The sequence below is a fragment of the Macaca mulatta genome, chromosome 7 (assembly GCF_049350105.2).
Source record: "Macaca mulatta isolate MMU2019108-1 chromosome 7, T2T-MMU8v2.0, whole genome shotgun sequence".
In the NCBI taxonomy this organism is placed as follows: Eukaryota; Metazoa; Chordata; class Mammalia; order Primates; family Cercopithecidae; genus Macaca; species Macaca mulatta.
Window position 1 is genome coordinate 8,961,046 of NC_133412.1, and position 16,867 is coordinate 8,977,912.

A 16,867-nucleotide genomic window follows, 5' to 3' on the forward strand; every position below is an offset into this window, starting at 1 on the left:
GCGTCCAAACCAGTGTCCACCAGGTTTGCTCTGGCACAGGTTTGCTCTGACAGCAGTCCAGGTTGGCAGGCTCTGCCCCTCCTCCCCCTCCTGGACTCTCCTCCTCTCTTCTGGGACTTGGGAGAGCGGGCCCCATGCTGCCTCCCCATGCCCTGCCTAACTCTCCACATGTTCCCTTCCTTCCACCACATCCAGCTCCTTTTCTTCACATCACGTCCTTCTCTGACTGTGCTCCAGTGAGCCTGTGGCCTCCCTGCCCTACCAGGGTGCTGTCCACGCAGGGAACGAAGCACACTGCCCACTGGAGGGCCCTCTGTGCCACAGGGAAGCTATCTCCTTAGGACTGGACACCCACTTATTTCTCAGTGTGCGTTTGTCATTTGTGTGTGTGTTTTTTTTTTGCTATAGTGAATGGTCTTGTATACACATTTTTGGACACTTGTCTGGTTATTTTCGTAGGATGAGCCCTTAAAACTGAAATTGTAGCTTCAAAAGAAATGCCTTGTTTTGAGCCTTGGATATATTCAGACATGTTATTAAAAGCATACTAGTAACTTGAATCAGTAAGAAGAATTCAACAACAATATGAAACTTTAAAGTTGCCAGAAGGGAAAAAAAGCAGAGATAATTAGAGTAATGAGGTGTATTATCTAGGACTATTTTAATCACAGATCACATCAGTGCAACCCAGATTTGCGTAGTGAAAAAGCAAATGTTTTAGCTCATGAAACTGAAAATTCCAAGAGTAGGGGATGTATCTGTTGATGCAGAGGTTCCAGCCATGTCCACAGAACCACATTGCTTTTCCTCTCTTCCTGGGCTCTGTTCTCCTCTCTCTGTGGCTCCATTCCTAGACAGCCTCTACCTCATGGCCTCACGCAGCTGCTACAGTGACAGACCTCTCATCCTTTCTCTCACCTTCAGCCCCGTGGGAAGAGCGTTTGTTTCTTCTGCAAGATTCCTGGCAGATCTCTCATTGACTTGACCTCTGTGGCTAGAGGGCTAGAACAGCTCATTCTACGTCCCAGCGTGTGTGTGTGTGTGTGTGTGTGTGTGTGTAAGAGAGAAAGAGAGCAAAAGGGAGGGAGGGGGGAGAGAGAGAAAGAGAGAGAGAGAGAGAGAGAGAGAGAGAGAGAGAATTTCAGACAAAGCTCTTCACAACAGCCCTTAGGGGCGGAGAAGTGGGGAGCAGGTCCTCCTTCCCATAGCTGTGCTGTCCAGCTGGTTCCTGAGCACTGACGTGTGGCTGGTGCTGCTTGCCATGTGCTGCTGTTTATGTAAAACACCCACTGTATTAGGCCCTTCTTGTGTTGCTATAAAGAAATACCTGAACCTGGGTAATTTATTAAAAAAAGAGATTTAATTGGCTCTTGGTTCTGCAGGCTGTACAGGAAACATAGCAGCATCTGCTTCTGGGGAGGCCTCAGGAAGCTTTTATTCACAGCGGAAGGCAAAGCAGGAGCAGCTTCATACCATGGGGAGAGCAGGAGCGGGGGTTGGAGAGGTGCCACGCAATTTTTTTTTTTTTTTTTTTTTGAGACAGAGTCTTGCTCTGCCGCCCAGGCTGGAGTGCAGTGGTGCTATCTCGGCTCACTGCGAGCTCCGCCTCTGGGGTTCGCACCATTCTCCTGCCTCAGCCTCCTTAGTAACTGGGACTACAGGCACCTGCCACCACGCCCAGCTAATTTTTTGTATTTTTTAGTAGAAACGGGGTTTCACCATGTTAGCCAGATGGTCTCGATCTCCTGACCTCGTGATCCGCAGGCCTCAGCCTCCCAAAGTGCTGGGATTACAGGCGTGAGTCACCGCGCCTGCCCCACACACTTTTAAATGACCAGATCTTGCAAGAACTCAGTATCACGAAGACGGCATCAAGCCATGAGGGATCTGCCGCCATGATCCAGACACCTGCCACGGGGCCCCACCTCCAGCATCAGGGATTATATCTCACCATGAAATCTGGGCGGGGACAAATATCCAAACTACATCATACACAGATTTTAAAGACTTGAGGTACATGAAAGAATGTACAACATCTCATTAATACTTTTTATTTTGTTTACACGTTGAAAGGATAATATTTTTAATGTATTGGGTTGAAGAAAATACATTGTTAAATTTAATTCCTTTCTACTCTTTTTAATGTGGCTAGGAGGAGATTGTAAAGTACACCCAAGGCTTGTCTTATGCTTCTGCTGGACAGTGATTCCCAGAGGGAAGCAGAGCTTGATTTGCAGGGGAGTGATTGACCAGTGAGGGCCATCCAGTCCATTCTTACCCGTGTACAGCTCAGGAATGCCCATGCCCACGTGAAGTACACCCACCCCCTCCCCAAGTGGGTACAGCCTTGAGTCTGCCCTGCGTAGGGGGTACGCATGGTCTGTATGGAGATCTTCCTGGACCATTTTCCCCGGCCATGTCTGAGATGGACAGGGTCCCCTCCCCAGGCCTGCAGCTTTTTCTCAGCCATGTTCTGTTAGGCACAGGTCTGGAGATTGGTAGCTGCAGAGTAATCAGAGACCACCGATGGCCAGGTTTGGTGTTTGTCTGGTCCTAAGATTCCTTGAAAAATTTAATGGGCTTTCAGCATGTATCCACAGTTCTCCAAGCTCTAAGGGCTAATAACCAAAGCCACAATCTTCGTTTCTTTGTCTCCTAGCAACAGTTTCTCTCCTCAGCCCTTAATTTTTTTTTGCACTTTTTGTTGAAGTCTAACATACATGCAGAGAACTGCACAAACAGTTGAGTGTATAGCTCAGTATGTTTTTTACAGACTGAATGTCTCTGTGTAGTCGGCACCCAAAGGCAGAACATCAGTTGCACCTCAAGGTCACCCTTGTGCTCCCTTCTACTTACTGCCCCAAAAAGGGAACGTTTCTTCTGATTTTTGGCATCCTGTATTATTTTTTCTTGCTTTTGAACTTTATATAAATGGATTCATACAACATGTATTATTTAGTGTCTGATCTCTTACACTTTCAACAGTGTGTTTGTGAAGAGCCATCTGTATTGCGGAGTGGTTCATTCATGTGTATTGCTGTAGAGTGCTCTCTTGTGTGAGTACACTTACTTACTGGGTGTGCTGTTGATGGGCACTACGGTAGTTTCCAGTTTGGGGTCTTAGGGTCAATGCTGCCGACATCTTCTTGTACGTGGCCTTGGTGAACATACGCGCCTGTTTGGATGGGTGTGTGCCGAGGAGAGTGGAATTGCTGGGGCGCGGGGTGTGCCTATGTTCAACTGTTGTCGAGGCTGCAGTCGGTTTTCCAGGGTGGCAGCGTCACTGTCCGCTGGCACCAGCAGTGTGTGAGAGGTCTGGCCACTCCTTGCTGGCAGTTGGCGTTTCTCCACCCTCACTTTGGTGCCTCTGTGGCTTCTCCTGTAGGGAAGTGGGAGAGACTCACTTGTCCCCTGCTTCCAGGTGGCATTTCTGCCTCATCTTTGCAGTCGAGGGAAATGTCTGTCCTCAGGTCCAGAAGTATCCAGAAAGGACAGGGTGGTCAGCAGCAGAGGTAGGGTATTGGGGATGCATGTCCAGGTCTGGCCCTGCCTGGTGGTGGTGAAACCTTGGTGGCTGGACCACGAAGAGGGATGTGTCCTTTCTCTTTGTGGGCCCCATGCTGACCTCCTTGGTGTCTGCGGCAGCAGCCACTGAGTGGCTGTTTGGTGAACAGGCATTCTAATGCCATTTTCTTCTCCCGGTTTAGCTCAGAAGCCTGAAAATAATGGAGGGTCAGCTAATGGCTTCCCAGTGAGTCCAATAAAACTACACATAGACTTTTTCCCTTTTATGCGGTGGCAGAGGCAAGTGGTCAACTTTATGGTGGCTTCTGAAACAGTAGACATATAATGAAATACACAAAATGCTTTTCATGCTATTGAACGTGTTACGTAAATAGCCAGTCTCCTGTTAAAAACGTCGTTATTTGGGGGGATAAAAAAGAATTGCAGATTTTAGTTATAAAAATTTAGAGCTAAAGTTTCCTTTTGAAGAGTATAATTTGCTGTCTACAATGTATATGTGTGTATTATTGCTTTGCATTTCAGGCTGTTGGACTCTTGACATTTTGTAAGTTGGCCTTTGTTTTCACTTCAGATCTGTCACATTTTCCCCAAATGTAATTATCTTGTCTGTGAATGTTTCTTAGTGGCTCTTGTCTCATGAGCAGATCTTACTGTGAACAAGATACAGATGCTGACCACTTGGGCAGGGATGTCCTGAGAAGGGAAATAGGAGACCTGTCCCCATGGGTCAGCTCGCCCTTCCCTGGATCCTGCTTCTCTGGAGGTCTCTCCTCTCAGGAAGGCCCACCTGGAGAGGGTGCACTGTCGATCTGGGACAGTGGACACTAGGGCTGGCGTCAGAGGCGCTAGCTAGCTTCTCAGGACCCGTACCCCTCTCTGAGACAGCCTGATGTCCCCTCTGTGGGATGGTACGGCCCTTCAAGGACCCCTCCTCCTCCTCACTTCTTTCCATGTGAAGTTCCAGGGATGTGTCTGCCCTTGGTGTCGCCTTCTTTCCGTCCAGCCCTGCCCCCTCGCCCCCTGCTTCTCCTCCCTCCGCCTCTTTTGCCCGCTGGGTTGTGTTTTTTCCTCTGCCCTGGTGAGAGTCAGCTTCGGGCCACCGCCAAGTTGAATGCATTCCAAGGCGTGGTGAGTGAACAGTCCTTCCGGGTCCTGCTCTGAGGTTGGGACCCTGTGAGGTTGCCAAGGGAGCTGGGTGGAGCACAGAGCATTTTTTAATGGGGCTGTGGTCACAGGACTCAGCCCTGTGCAGGGACCGCTGTGGCAGGGTGGGCCTTCCTGTGCAGGCCGGCAGTAGCGATGACACCAAGAGTGTGTGCAGACGCAGCCCGCTGCGAGCCTGGACCCGCTCAGCGTTCTGTCTCCAGCTTGCTCCTCGGAAGTAGCAGTGGTTATTGGCATCTGTGCGGTGAGGACTGGGGGCTCACAGACCGTTCCTGTCACCCCCTCCCACACTCTCTCTCTCAGTGCCGCACGTCTCTGCTGGCTTTGGTGTGAACATGTGCTTTTTATGGTGGAGGGCCAGAATCTATTCTGGATCATACAATGTAGGGCACACAGGTTTCTGCAGGATAAAAATGTTCATACATTTGCCTTATATAAGGAGGTGCTTCCACAATGGGAAAATGGGGTTTCTTTCCAAAAATAAAACTGGGAAAAATCAATATGTAATGAGCAAGACAAGACATCTACACAAAAGATCCCCCTGAGAAATGACCTTGGCCGGGCACCATGGCTCACGCCTGTAATCCCAGCACTTTGGGAGGCTGAGGCGGGCGGATCACTTGAGGTCAGGAGTTCAGGACCAGACTGGCCAACATGTGAAACCCTGTCTCTACTAACAATACAAAAATTAGCTGGGCGTGGTGGTACATGTCCATAATCCCAGCTACTTGGGAGGCAGAGGCATGAGAATCACTTGAACCCGGGAGGTTGCCGTAAGCCAGGATTGTACCACTTCACTCCAGCCTGGGTGACGGAGTGAGACCCTGTCTCCAAAGGGAAAAAAAACCAGAAATGACTTTGAACTGTGTGGCTAAGGAGGTACCTAAGTCCCCACACGGTGACCAGGGCATATAGATTGTCAGGGAGAGAGAACTGGAAGGACTGGACTTGACCACGAAACTGAAACGTAGTCATTTCTGTTTTAACGTGTTTGAGAAGCATGACTGTGTTTTCCGAAGGGCTGCTCTCTGTGAACTGTCATCTCAGGGCCTACCCAGGAGGGGTGCCCTGACCCGGGCGCAGCCTTTCTGGGGACTTGGGGTAGTGTGGGGGTGGCCCCCGCCCCAGCCTGGATGGCTCGTCTTTGCTGGTGTCCCTGAACCATAGGTAGCCTCTCATCTCGCCCACCAACTCTAAACTTGGTGATTTAGGCTTTCTCCCTCCGTTTCAGTGCGGTAGCAGGATGGGTACTGGTCTTTATACAATGAGGACCTCTGCTCTCACTCCTAGTAACAGTCACAGCCTGTCTGTAATAGGTCATAGGGTGGAGCAGCGTGCACTGTGCTTCAGGGTTGCTGTCAAAGGCTCTAGGTGGGGGTTTAAAGGTCGTCTCTAGAATCCATGGCTGGGTTCGGTGCTGTCTTCCTGGACGCCCAGCTTGATGTGGGAGTCCGGGCTGCCGTGTCCCACGGAGCGACCTTGGGTGTGTTGTCGAACTGGAGCCTCCAGGGGCCTCCGAGCTTTGAGATTTCCTCCTTGTCGTGAATGAGTGCTAGAGCAGCAGCAGTCAGCCCGGGAGATGGGGCTGGGGCCGCGGCCCGGGCCCTGAGGTCGGTCTGCCAGCAGCCTCAGGAGCGTTCTTGAACTGAGGACATCCGGTGTCCGATGATCCCTCACTGCTGTGCCTGGTATTGACGTGACATAAATCAGTGTAGATGTCTTTCTGACAAGTTGTTATTTCTTTCAAAAACTTATTTTTCTATTCACCCTGAGCACGGAAGGCTATCTTTTTGTTCAGAGGTCCTAAAACCAAGACCACAGGTGGCCCTTCTGCTCCCAGGCATGTTTTCTTTGGCTCATGCAGTGTTTAAAAATGTTTATTTGATAATACTTAAAACTTGGGAGAGTTCACAGTATGGAATGGACTTTGAGTTCTTTTGCAGAATTGGAAGATCTGGCCGTGCTGGGTCTGGATTGCCACAGGGAATCCTCTACGTGGGGGGAACTGCAGCTGCCACCATCCCTCGGTGGCCTCCTTATTTTGTTGGAAGCGTTACAGTTTTCCAGGAAAAGAGACACCAACGTTCAGCTCTAGAAGAGGACATATTCTAGCTGCCCAGGGACAGGTTACCCGGATTAGTCAGAGCTGTATCCAGAGAGGGGAAAGGAGAGGGTGGGAGCAGCCCGGGTATGGTGTGGCTGCAAGAAAGTCACACTCATCATAGGGTGAAGCTGGGCCACCTGCTCCTCCTTCTTGTCCAAGTGAGATTGCTGGAAAAACACCATCCTGTCCAACAGGTGAACCAGCTGTCCAGTGAGTGCTGCTGAGCTGCCCCTCCCTGCTGCCCTCACCCCCAAGAACCTACCTGCCTCCTTTCCCTGCTTCCTAACTGGCCTCTTGGGACCACTGTGAAGACTTCTCTGGTGACTGAGTGTACTGACCAGCCAGTGGCTGTTTTGTTATCCTTCAGCAGAGAGTTACAATCTACTTTTTATTCTTTTTCTAGTAGTCAAATGTAAGTACTTGTATGCTTAAACCTAAAATCTTTAAAAAATGGAGAAAAGGGGGATTCTTTTATGTATATCACATGTATTATTACACTAATTTATAGAATAACTTATAATATAATTGATTATAGGCCGAGTGCGGTGGCTCACACCTGTAATCTCAGCACTTTGGGAGGCCAAGGAGGACGGATCACATTAGGTCAGGAGTTGGAGACCAGCCTGGCCAACATGCTAAAACCTCGCCTCTACTGAAAATACAAAAATTAGCTGAGCGTGGTGGGGGGTAGCCTGTAATCCCAGCTACTTGAGAGGCTGAGGCAGGAGAATTGCTTGAACCCAGGAGGTGGAGGTTGCAGTGAGCCGAGATTGCGCCATTGCACTCCAGCCTGGGCAACAGAGCGAGACTCCGTCTCAGATATATATATGTGTGTGTGTATATATATGTGTGTATATATATAGTTAAATATTTTGTACACACACACACTCACACACTCACACACTGAAGCCGGAGCTGCCTTCTCTGAACAGTTCATCATGGTGCCATTTTTAAGGTGGGTTTGGATTTTCGAGACCTGCCCTTCCAGAGCTGTTTTCCTCCTGGTGCCCCCGCTTCCTGAATTGTCCCTGCTGACACTGGGCGAATTCCATGGCGGGCCTGGCTTCAACAGTTAAGTTATCCCCAGAGCTGGAGACAACGCAACAAAGGCAACACCATCAGAAGAGCTTTGTTCTGTAACATGAGGACATTGAGGCCTCATGATGATTCTTGCTTTGCATTTCTTGGGGGAAGATAGAGCAGGGTTAGGATAACGACATCGCTTGGATCCAGCCAGCCCCCTCCACTCTCCACACTGAGATGCCCTTGTTTTGGAGTGCTCCTCTCCCCGGCTTGTGGGGGCTCACTGACCCGTTGCTTGGCCCAGCCCTTCCGGGCCCTCACCACGTGCTGCTGCTTTTCCACCCTCTGCTCCTCCCCTGCCCTCGGGGCCACTCCCCCTTGGGTGACCACTGTCAGCATTGCTCTTGAACCAGAGTGCTGTGCATCTGGCCTGCAGGTTCTGATTCTCCTGGGGCTGCTGCATCAGGGCCTCCAAATCTCCACGTGTGCAGGTGAACATGCGTGCAGCCTGTTCAGAATCTTTTTTTTTTCCAGAAGAAAGGATGAGATAGAAAAAAGATTGAGAAACGGTGTGTTGTAGATCACTGTGACTAATTGTTTTCAAAGAAACAACCAGGGCCTTTGCACCAGAGGTGTGCTGTCCTACTGGCAGGGGCGGGGCTTATGTATTGCCCTGGTGCATGTGTGCTGCCTCTTGTGGCCCTTGGCTTCCATGCTGCTGTGTGGGTTATGGTGGGCATGTGGGCTCTGGTGAGCATTGGCTTGGAGCTTTGCAACTCCCTTTATTCCTAGGGATCTGCCAGCCCTTCCTTCCGCTTTGTAGCTGCCGTCCTGCCTCTCTGCTATCCTGACACCTCTCGGGATCTCTCTGTTTTCTGTGCTTGTCTTTCTGTTCTCTCCTGTGCCTACTCTCAACCACCTGTGCCCTCACTTTCTATTTGTAGCACACCCCAGTCCATGCTGGCTGCCCCTGCAGCTCGAGGGGCCCCTGGGTGGTTAGAAGTCCTTCTTGGAGCTTTTTCCATGTGCACGTTCACTCTCTGCACAATGCACTAGCCAACAGCTGGGAAACGTTTTTACTCTTAGTGATGGAGCCTTTGCTGCCAATGACATCTTATGAGGAAGCTCAGTATGTGGAAATGGAGTTGATCTGAATGAAGGCGGGGCCCAGGCATTGCAACCCTCTCCACCTAGCAACTCCCCACCCAGGACCATGAACTGTCCCCTAGATCCTCTGGGGCTCTGTGGGGCACTATCAAAAACCAGTGCATTGGGCTGCGCTCTGCTTGATGAATCCGGGAGTCGGCAGGAAAATGTCGAGTAATTCCAATGCCCCACCTCCGTTTACTGAGCAGAGCCACTTGGAGCCATAGTCAGTGTTTTGAGTGGGTGTAGTGATCACCTGTAATAGTGGCTGCTAATGTGAAACAAGGCATGACATTTGTCAAATGACTGTGACTGGAGCAATTTTTAATTGTGACTTGGTATTAAGGAATGAACATTAATTACCAATTAAAAAATTAATCTAGAAGAGAATCAAGGAGGAACTGCTCACTGTCAGGGCTAGCATATCTTTGAGGGACTGCCTCATCTCAGACATCTTGAAGGCAGAGTGTCCTCCAGCAGCATGAGCCCCGAGCTGGCCACTCTCAGGGTGCCGTGGAAGAGTCACAGGCGTCACCTCGTCTGCCAATGCTGGCCAGTTGATCGTGGCTTCTGGCAGTGTTCGGAAGACTGGGAAGGATTTCAAAGTGTGTCTGGGCTTCCCTGGAAAAGACCCCATGGTTGATTAGTAGCGGCAGCCGCGGTGAAGGATGGGCCTGGTCGTCCGAGTGACAAGCATTTGCCTGCCTTGGATTGCAACAGAGGTGAACTGGGCAGGAAGGAGGGAGTCGTGAGCTGAATGAAGTTTGCAAGGGAGCTGGCAGGAGGCTCCCTGAGATGAAGCGGGTCAATGTACTCTCACCTGCTGATTGACGGGTGTCCTGTAGCCCTTGGCAGGGCCCAGGGCCTGTGGGCTTCACCTGTGACCTCAGTGGACTGGCACTGCCTGCGGACCCTCCGGATGCTCAACCACACAACAGAACAAACGCGGCAGTGGGGGGCACCGAGCAGCCCCTCTGCCCACCTCGAGTGGCTTTGCTGGATCCTGCCCGTGTTCACACACACGCTGTGACTGTCTGTGGTATGTGTATGAAGATGTTCAGTTAATTTGGGATCCATTCTTTGATCTTGTCTTGGGCTCCTGTAGTGATGTAAAGAAATCTATTCTGCGGTTTTTAAAGCTGTGTCGAACATACATGATATTGCACCTCTGTGGCTTGCCTGTCAAAAAATCAGTGGTTTTAGCTCCTACTTCTGATGACCCAGGGACACTGAATTTGGAAAAGGAGACAAAAGTACTTCTTTAGTGGTAAAGAAAATTCAACTATAGATAGAAATATGGAGGTGGTAGTTTGCAACTTTAATCGGAGTCTTACACGGGGACCTGCTGGGCTCCTTCCAGGAGGCTGTGTCAAAGGTAGCCTTTGGAGCTGGAAGGGAGACTTTTTTTTTTTTAATTAACTTACTAAAAAATGTTTAATTGTGGTAAAATACACATATGTGAAACTGATCGTCTTAACCATGTTTAAGTGTACAGCTCAGCGGCATTGAGTGCGTTCACACTGTCGCTCAGCCATCACCGCCATCCATCTCTATAACGTTTTCATCTTCCCAAGCTGAAACTCTGTACTCATTCAACACCAACTCCCTGTTTCCCCTCCCCTGCTGTGGCAGCCACCACTCTACTTCTCTGTGAATCTGACTACTCCAGGTACTGCACAGAAGTGGACTCATGGGGCCGGGCACGGTGGCTCACGCCTGTAATCCTAGCACTTGGGGAGGCCGAGGCGGCTGGATCACTTTGAGGTCAGGAGTTCAAGACCATCCAGGCCAACATGGTGAAACCCCATCTCTACTAAAAATACAAAAATTAGCTGGGCGTGGTGGTGGGCGCCTGTAATTCCAGCTACCCAGGAGGCTGAGGCAGGAGAATTGTTTGAACCCCAGAGGCGGAGGTTGCAGTGAGCCCAGATCACGCCACTGTACTCCAGCCTGGGTGACAGAGCAACTCTCTGTCTCAAACAAACAAGCAACATAACAAAACAAAAAAGAAGCGGGATTCCGCAGGGTTCGTCCTCTGTGACTGGCGTACTTCCCTCAGCACCATGTCCTCGAGGTTCATCCATTGGTGGATGCATGTATCAGCATTTCTGGAAGGGGGCTACTGGGATGGGGTGGAACCACCTCAGATGCTCTTCCAGCCTCATCCTGAGCCAGAGTCCCAGGGAAGAAAGGCCACTGCATTCGGCTGCATGGGGCTGCTCTTGTGGCCTTTGTGCAGGTTTTGCGTGAGTGTTACCTTATGCTGAGAGAACTTTTTAAAAAAATCATATCAATATTTCTTTTTGTAGCTCCACAGTTGCTTGAAGCCCTGAAAACTGGGGTTACATAAGAAAATTTTCAACAGTTTCAAAACAGATTTAATTGTCATATAATTTTAAAAAATATATTTATTGGCTAATGATTAGAACTATATTTTAAAATCATATTCAGAAGTTTAACAAAAATGCATCCAAATAATAATTGAAAAGCAACTTCAGACACTATTAAAGCTTTGCTAGTTTAATCAACTCTGCAAATGTTCATTTGGATTATCTGTCTTTTCTTTTCTTTTCTTTCCTTATTTTGAGACAGAGTTTTGCTCTTGTTGCCCAGGCTGGAGTACAGTGGTGCAGTCCCGGCTCACTACAACCTCTGCCTCCTGGGTTCAAGCGATTCGCCTGCCTCAGCCTCCCGAGTAGCTGGGATTATAGGCACCCACCACCCTGCCTAACATTTGTATTTTTAGTGGAGATGAGGTTTCACCATGTTGGCCAGGCTAGTCTTGATCTCCTGACCTCAAGTGAGCCACCCACCTTGGCCTCCCAAAGTGCTGGGATTACAGGTATGAGCCACCATCTCCAGCCTGTCTTTTCTTAATCACTCGCATTTAGGTACCATTGGTGGTCTAGTGATGCAAGTTAGATCCCACCCCCAGAACCAGCTTATAAAATGAATATTTGCTGTCTTGGAATTTCTTAATTATGTGCAGTATACATTTAGAAATATTTATGGCTTTACAATCGATCACTATTGGAGGGAGTGTACTCCCAGAATTGGAAACACTGTCCTAGGTTCTTTAGGGGAATTAAAGCAACGCATGATGATCTTGCTTTCAAGCAGCTTGTGTTCCGTCCAGCCCGTACCATCTACTCGCAGGAGAAAGAGCTGTGAGCCATGTGTTCTGGTGCAAGGTCTTTAGGCAGCGGTTTGTTGGCATCTGGAGGCAGGAACAATGAAAAGAGGCTTCAGGGAGGGGCAGAACTGGAGCTAGCCGTGATTGCTGGGCGGGGTTCATCCAGTGGATAACAGAGAAGGGCAGTGGGTTGTGGGTACCCCTAGTTAGGCACAGGGGAGCGGAAACAGTGTGATTGAAGGCTGGTAAGTCATGCTGCAGAAAGGCCAGTCTGGAAGGGGAACAGAGCTGGACAATGCCTTCTGTGCCTGGCCACAGATGGTCTTAATTGGGCTACGGATGTTCAACTTCTTCAGAGTAACATGTGTTCCTCTGAGTGATGTGATGAAAGCAGGGGGGTGTGGTAGTTTCACCGGGTGGTCTCTGTGCATTGAATCTCTTTGACACAGCCTTGGAAGGGCCTATAACTAGGACAGCCCAACCACAAAGCACTGCAGCCTTCAAAAGCATCCTCTTCACCTGCATCTCCCACTGTGTTCCCATCGAATGCTCAGGTGGCCATTACCTTGGCATTTTAGCCGAGCCACCCTGGAAATGGAACCGTACTTTATTCTAGCCGTTTAGTTTCTGAAGGGAACAGGCATGTTCTGCCTTTATCCATCCCTGTTTACTGATGGATGAACAAACCACGAGTCTGGCAGGTTGCATTTTGGCAGTGACTTGGATTTGAACTTTGGGTGGAACACCACCTAAGCACATCTTCAAAACGTGGCTTCCCTTCTTGTCCACTGTTCACTCCTGAAGCCTGAGGGGCATCTGGATTTCTCCTTTCCCTTTAGCCCTGCCCATCGCTTTGCCTGCAGGACACACCCAGGCTGGCTTCCCTCCCTCCACCCCTGCTGCTGCTCCTCTGGGGGAACTCGAGTTTTACCTGGGAGCAGCAGCATCCTCCCCTGGGGGCTGCAGCATCCTCACCTGGACCCTCCCCTGGGAACTGCAGCGTCCTCACCTGGGCCCTCCCCTGGGGGCTGCAGCATCCTCACCTGGGCCCTCCCCTGGGGGCTGCAGCATCCTCACCTGGGCCCTCCCCTGGGGGCTGCAGCATCCTCACCTGGGCCCTCCCCTGGGGGCTGCAGTGTCCTCACCTGGGCCCTCCCCTGGGAACTGCAGCGTCCTCACCTGGGCCCTCCCCTGGGGGCTGCAGCGTCCTCACCTGGGCCCTCCCCTGGGGGCTGCAGCATCCTCACCTGGGCCCTCCCCTGGGAACTGCAGCGTCCTCACCTGGGCCCTCCCCTGGGGGCTGCAGCGTCCTCACCTGGGCCCTCCCCTGGGGGCTGCAGTGTCCTCACCTGGGCCCTCCCCTGGGGGCTGCAGCGTCCTCACCTGGGCCCTCCCCTGGGGGCTGCAGTGTCTTCCTTGCTGGCTGGTCTCTTTTCTGTCTTTCCTGCCTCTCTTCTGACCATCTCCACCCAGCAGCCAGAGTGACCGTGACAGAAACATAAAGCACACCTCATTGTTCTCTTATGTAGTCTCTTTCATTGCTTTCTTGTCCTCCCCTCCTTTCTTCTTTAACCTGCTCTTTGAGGCACTGATGCTCGGAGCTGCTCTCCCTGGCCCTTCTTGCTGAACTCATGCCTCGCTCCATCATGCCATCATCTTGGTTTTCCTGATCCTCAGACCATATTCTTCCAGCCTCAGGGGCTGGTTGCCCTCTCTGCAGGTACAGAGAACAGCACCTGACACATGACTGGCACTCAGTAAATATTTGTTGGATAAATGAATGAACCTAGCAGTTCATTAGTATTTGGCAGAGCCAGGCCTGGCCCAGTCTAGCTTTAGCAATGCCAGATCCCAGGCCGCAAACAAAGGAGCTATCTGCTTCCTCGAGACTTTATCAAATCTGAACATTGTTAGGCATACCCTGACATCTCGAAAGAAGCTGGTCAGGTATTAGGACTAATTAAATGTTAGCGTTAGGCAATTTTTATTATAAACTTGATAACTCTTCCTTTCAAAGAACCATAAAATTATTTATAACTGTCATCTCAAAGAGCTAATGATTTATATGAAATACCTTTATTTTTGGGGGGTTTGATTGTTGATTATATTTATAATGGACCATACAATTTGGGAATCAAAGAATCAGAGTCAGGAAGCTTTTAGAGTACATCCAGTATTGCCTGGCTGCGGTCAGGACTTAGCAAATGGAAGTTGTTGTTTTCACAGCTGTTACTCTTTTACTGTAGGGTATTAGAAGGTGTTTATGGTCCATTTAAGTCAGTCCTCTGCAGAGTGCACAGTCCTTCGGTGGCATTTCTGATGTGTGGGCACTCTGGTTCCCTGAGCTGGGGATGGGGAGCGCGCCGTGTCACGCGGCTCAGTTGTCAGGCAGCTCTAACTAGAGCCGAATCTATTTTTGGACAATGATTCTGCTTCCCTGGCTCTTCCTGGAAAACCAAGACATGTCTTTACTTTCCTTCCAACACTGAAGTCCTGCAAATGGAGCAAACCACTTCTGCACCCCATTCCCTGCGTAGCTCTTTTTCCTCCTTGCACATTTGAAGGCTGGTCACCCAGTTTTCATCTGGTGGCTTCTGGGCATCTTGTCACTTTGGATGTGGCACCGGCGCTGAGTGGGGGTTGTCGGGGGCAGACATTGGGTGGTTTTCACTATGGCCTGGGCAGCTCCCACCTGCATCGTCACTGCCTCAGGTGAAGGGGCTGCTCCTCTAAAGCCCCATGCTTCTTTCCTCTCTGCTGTGGCCTGCGGCTCGTGGCAGTTAATGAACTGTGGTCCCCAAATGCAGAACGTTTGTAACACCGGTAAATTCATCTGTTCGCTTTAGAAGTTAGCATTCCAGCCTGTTGAGATGATCTCATGTCGATTGGGAGGCTCGCCTCTGAGGGTACAGGCCCGATGTTGTCAGCCTGTTTTAAACAAGTTCCCCGTCCTGCATCCAGGCGGGGCCAGAGCTCTGTGGCTGGACCAGCTGCTCCTGCAGTTCCGAGGTTGTGCCGTGAGCGGTCTCCGTGCCCGGGGGTCTCCACATCGCCTCCTCTTCACAGGGCCCGCGAGAGACTGTGTTAACTTCTTGCTGAAATGAAGGCCCTCATCTGCGTAGCATTCCTCTAATATGCCGACCTCATAACCTTATTAAAAGAGAAAACGGGATGCGTTTGGCCTACCACTTGCTTCCTGGAGTACTCACGAGCCTTCTGCTCTGATAATCCCCTCTCAGATCTGGCCCGTGATTGACATTGGGCTTATTGGTGTGTAGCTTCCATGATTTGACTTTTTTCTTCATCTCCACCACTCTCCATCATGTTTTAAAATTAATGCTTAAAAATCTGTCTGGTGTACAACAGAGTCAAAGTGAAATTGTGTTGAGAAGCTGGTAATGAAAGTGGCTGTTCTTGCCTCACGCTGTGCAGGTGCCCCCAGTTGCAGGGACACCCACTTCCACGTTTCTCAGCTGTCCCTCTTTTCCTTTATACTTTTCTGGGCAAAAATAGCATTCCTTATCTTTTTTTTATACATCATGGTGAAATATCTATAACATAACATTTACTGTCTTAGCCATTTTTAAGATAAGAGTATGGTTCAGTGGCATGAAGTACATTCTCATTGCTGTGCAGCCACCACCACAATCCATCTCCGGAAGACTCCCTCTTCCTCAACTAAAATGGTCCCCATTGAACATGATCTCCCTTCTCCCTAGCCCCTGGAGCCCCCACATTCTCCTTTCCATCTCAATGAATTCGATGACTCTGGGCAGCTCATATGAGTGGCATCTTGCAGTAGGTATTGTTTCGTGGCTGGCTTATTTCACTCAGCATAACATCCTCGAGGTTTATCCATGTTGGAGCATGTGTCAATATTTCCCTCCTTTTTATAGCAAAATAATATTGCACGGTGTGTCTATGCCACATTTTGTGTATCTGTTCAATCATTGATGGACATTTGGGTTATTTCCATCATGCCACTACTGTGAGTAATCCTGCTGTGAACATAGGTGCACAGGTATCTGTTCGAGTTCCTGCTTTTAGTTATTTGGGGTATGTACCAGAAGTGGAATTGCTGTGTCACACGGAAATCATTTCTTATTTTTAAAAACAATTCACCTTGTTCTCAGACTCATATTTTGTTGGGTAGCAGGAAAAAACAATCAAAAACTTGCCAGTTGATAGTACCTTGGTATTTTGGTTACTTTTATCTCTCTCTGTCTCTCATCTGTGCATTTTAAAAGTTTTGTTGCAGTATAATTTACAGACTGTCCTATTCACCTATTGTAAATCTATAGCTCAGTGGTTTTTAAATACATTGTATAATTGTGCAGCCACATGCCCAGTTTTAGAAAACTCCTATCCCCTAAGCAGCCCCTGGACCAGGTGAAGGTCGATTGCTAAACTCAGCCCTGAGCCACTGGACCTTTCCTGGTACTCTCTCCAGAGACTGGATTTCGGTATCCTCTGAGGTGTGTGGTCACAGTGCTTCATGAGACAGGCGGAGGCGCCTGGGCTAAGCCTTCTTTCCAACCCCTGGTTTTCAGCCTGGTGGGTGTCTCTGCAGCCTGCCTCCTGGAGCCCCCGTGGCTCCAACCCACAGGCTCCCGAGTTCTGCAGGGGAATCGGCCTGAGCCTCCTCATCCCCCTCCATGTACCTGCCATCTCAGTCGCCGTTCCTTTGTCCATGTTAAGGCTTTGAAAAGGCTGTTGGACTCTCCTACCCCTGGAGGCACCTCCCCATCTCCTTGTCCGTGTGTGTCTACACC

The 16,867-nt window shown here is 49.8% G+C and overlaps 1 protein-coding gene across 10 annotated transcripts in view; it reads left to right on the forward strand.

The window, feature by feature from the left end:
• ENTREP2 (endosomal transmembrane epsin interactor 2) overlaps nt 1-16,867 on the forward strand; it is a 443,707-nt gene that overhangs the window by 106,272 nt on the left and 320,568 nt on the right. The window contains exon 1 of one of the 10 annotated variants that reach the window (XM_077939053.1): nt 3,383-3,512. The exons of the other annotated variants lie outside the window; for them this stretch is intronic. The gene's annotated coding sequence lies outside the window, so the exon portion shown is untranslated. Of the gene's footprint in view, nt 1-3,382; nt 3,513-16,867 lie in introns of those variants that run through there. 10 annotated transcript variants of the gene reach the window in all.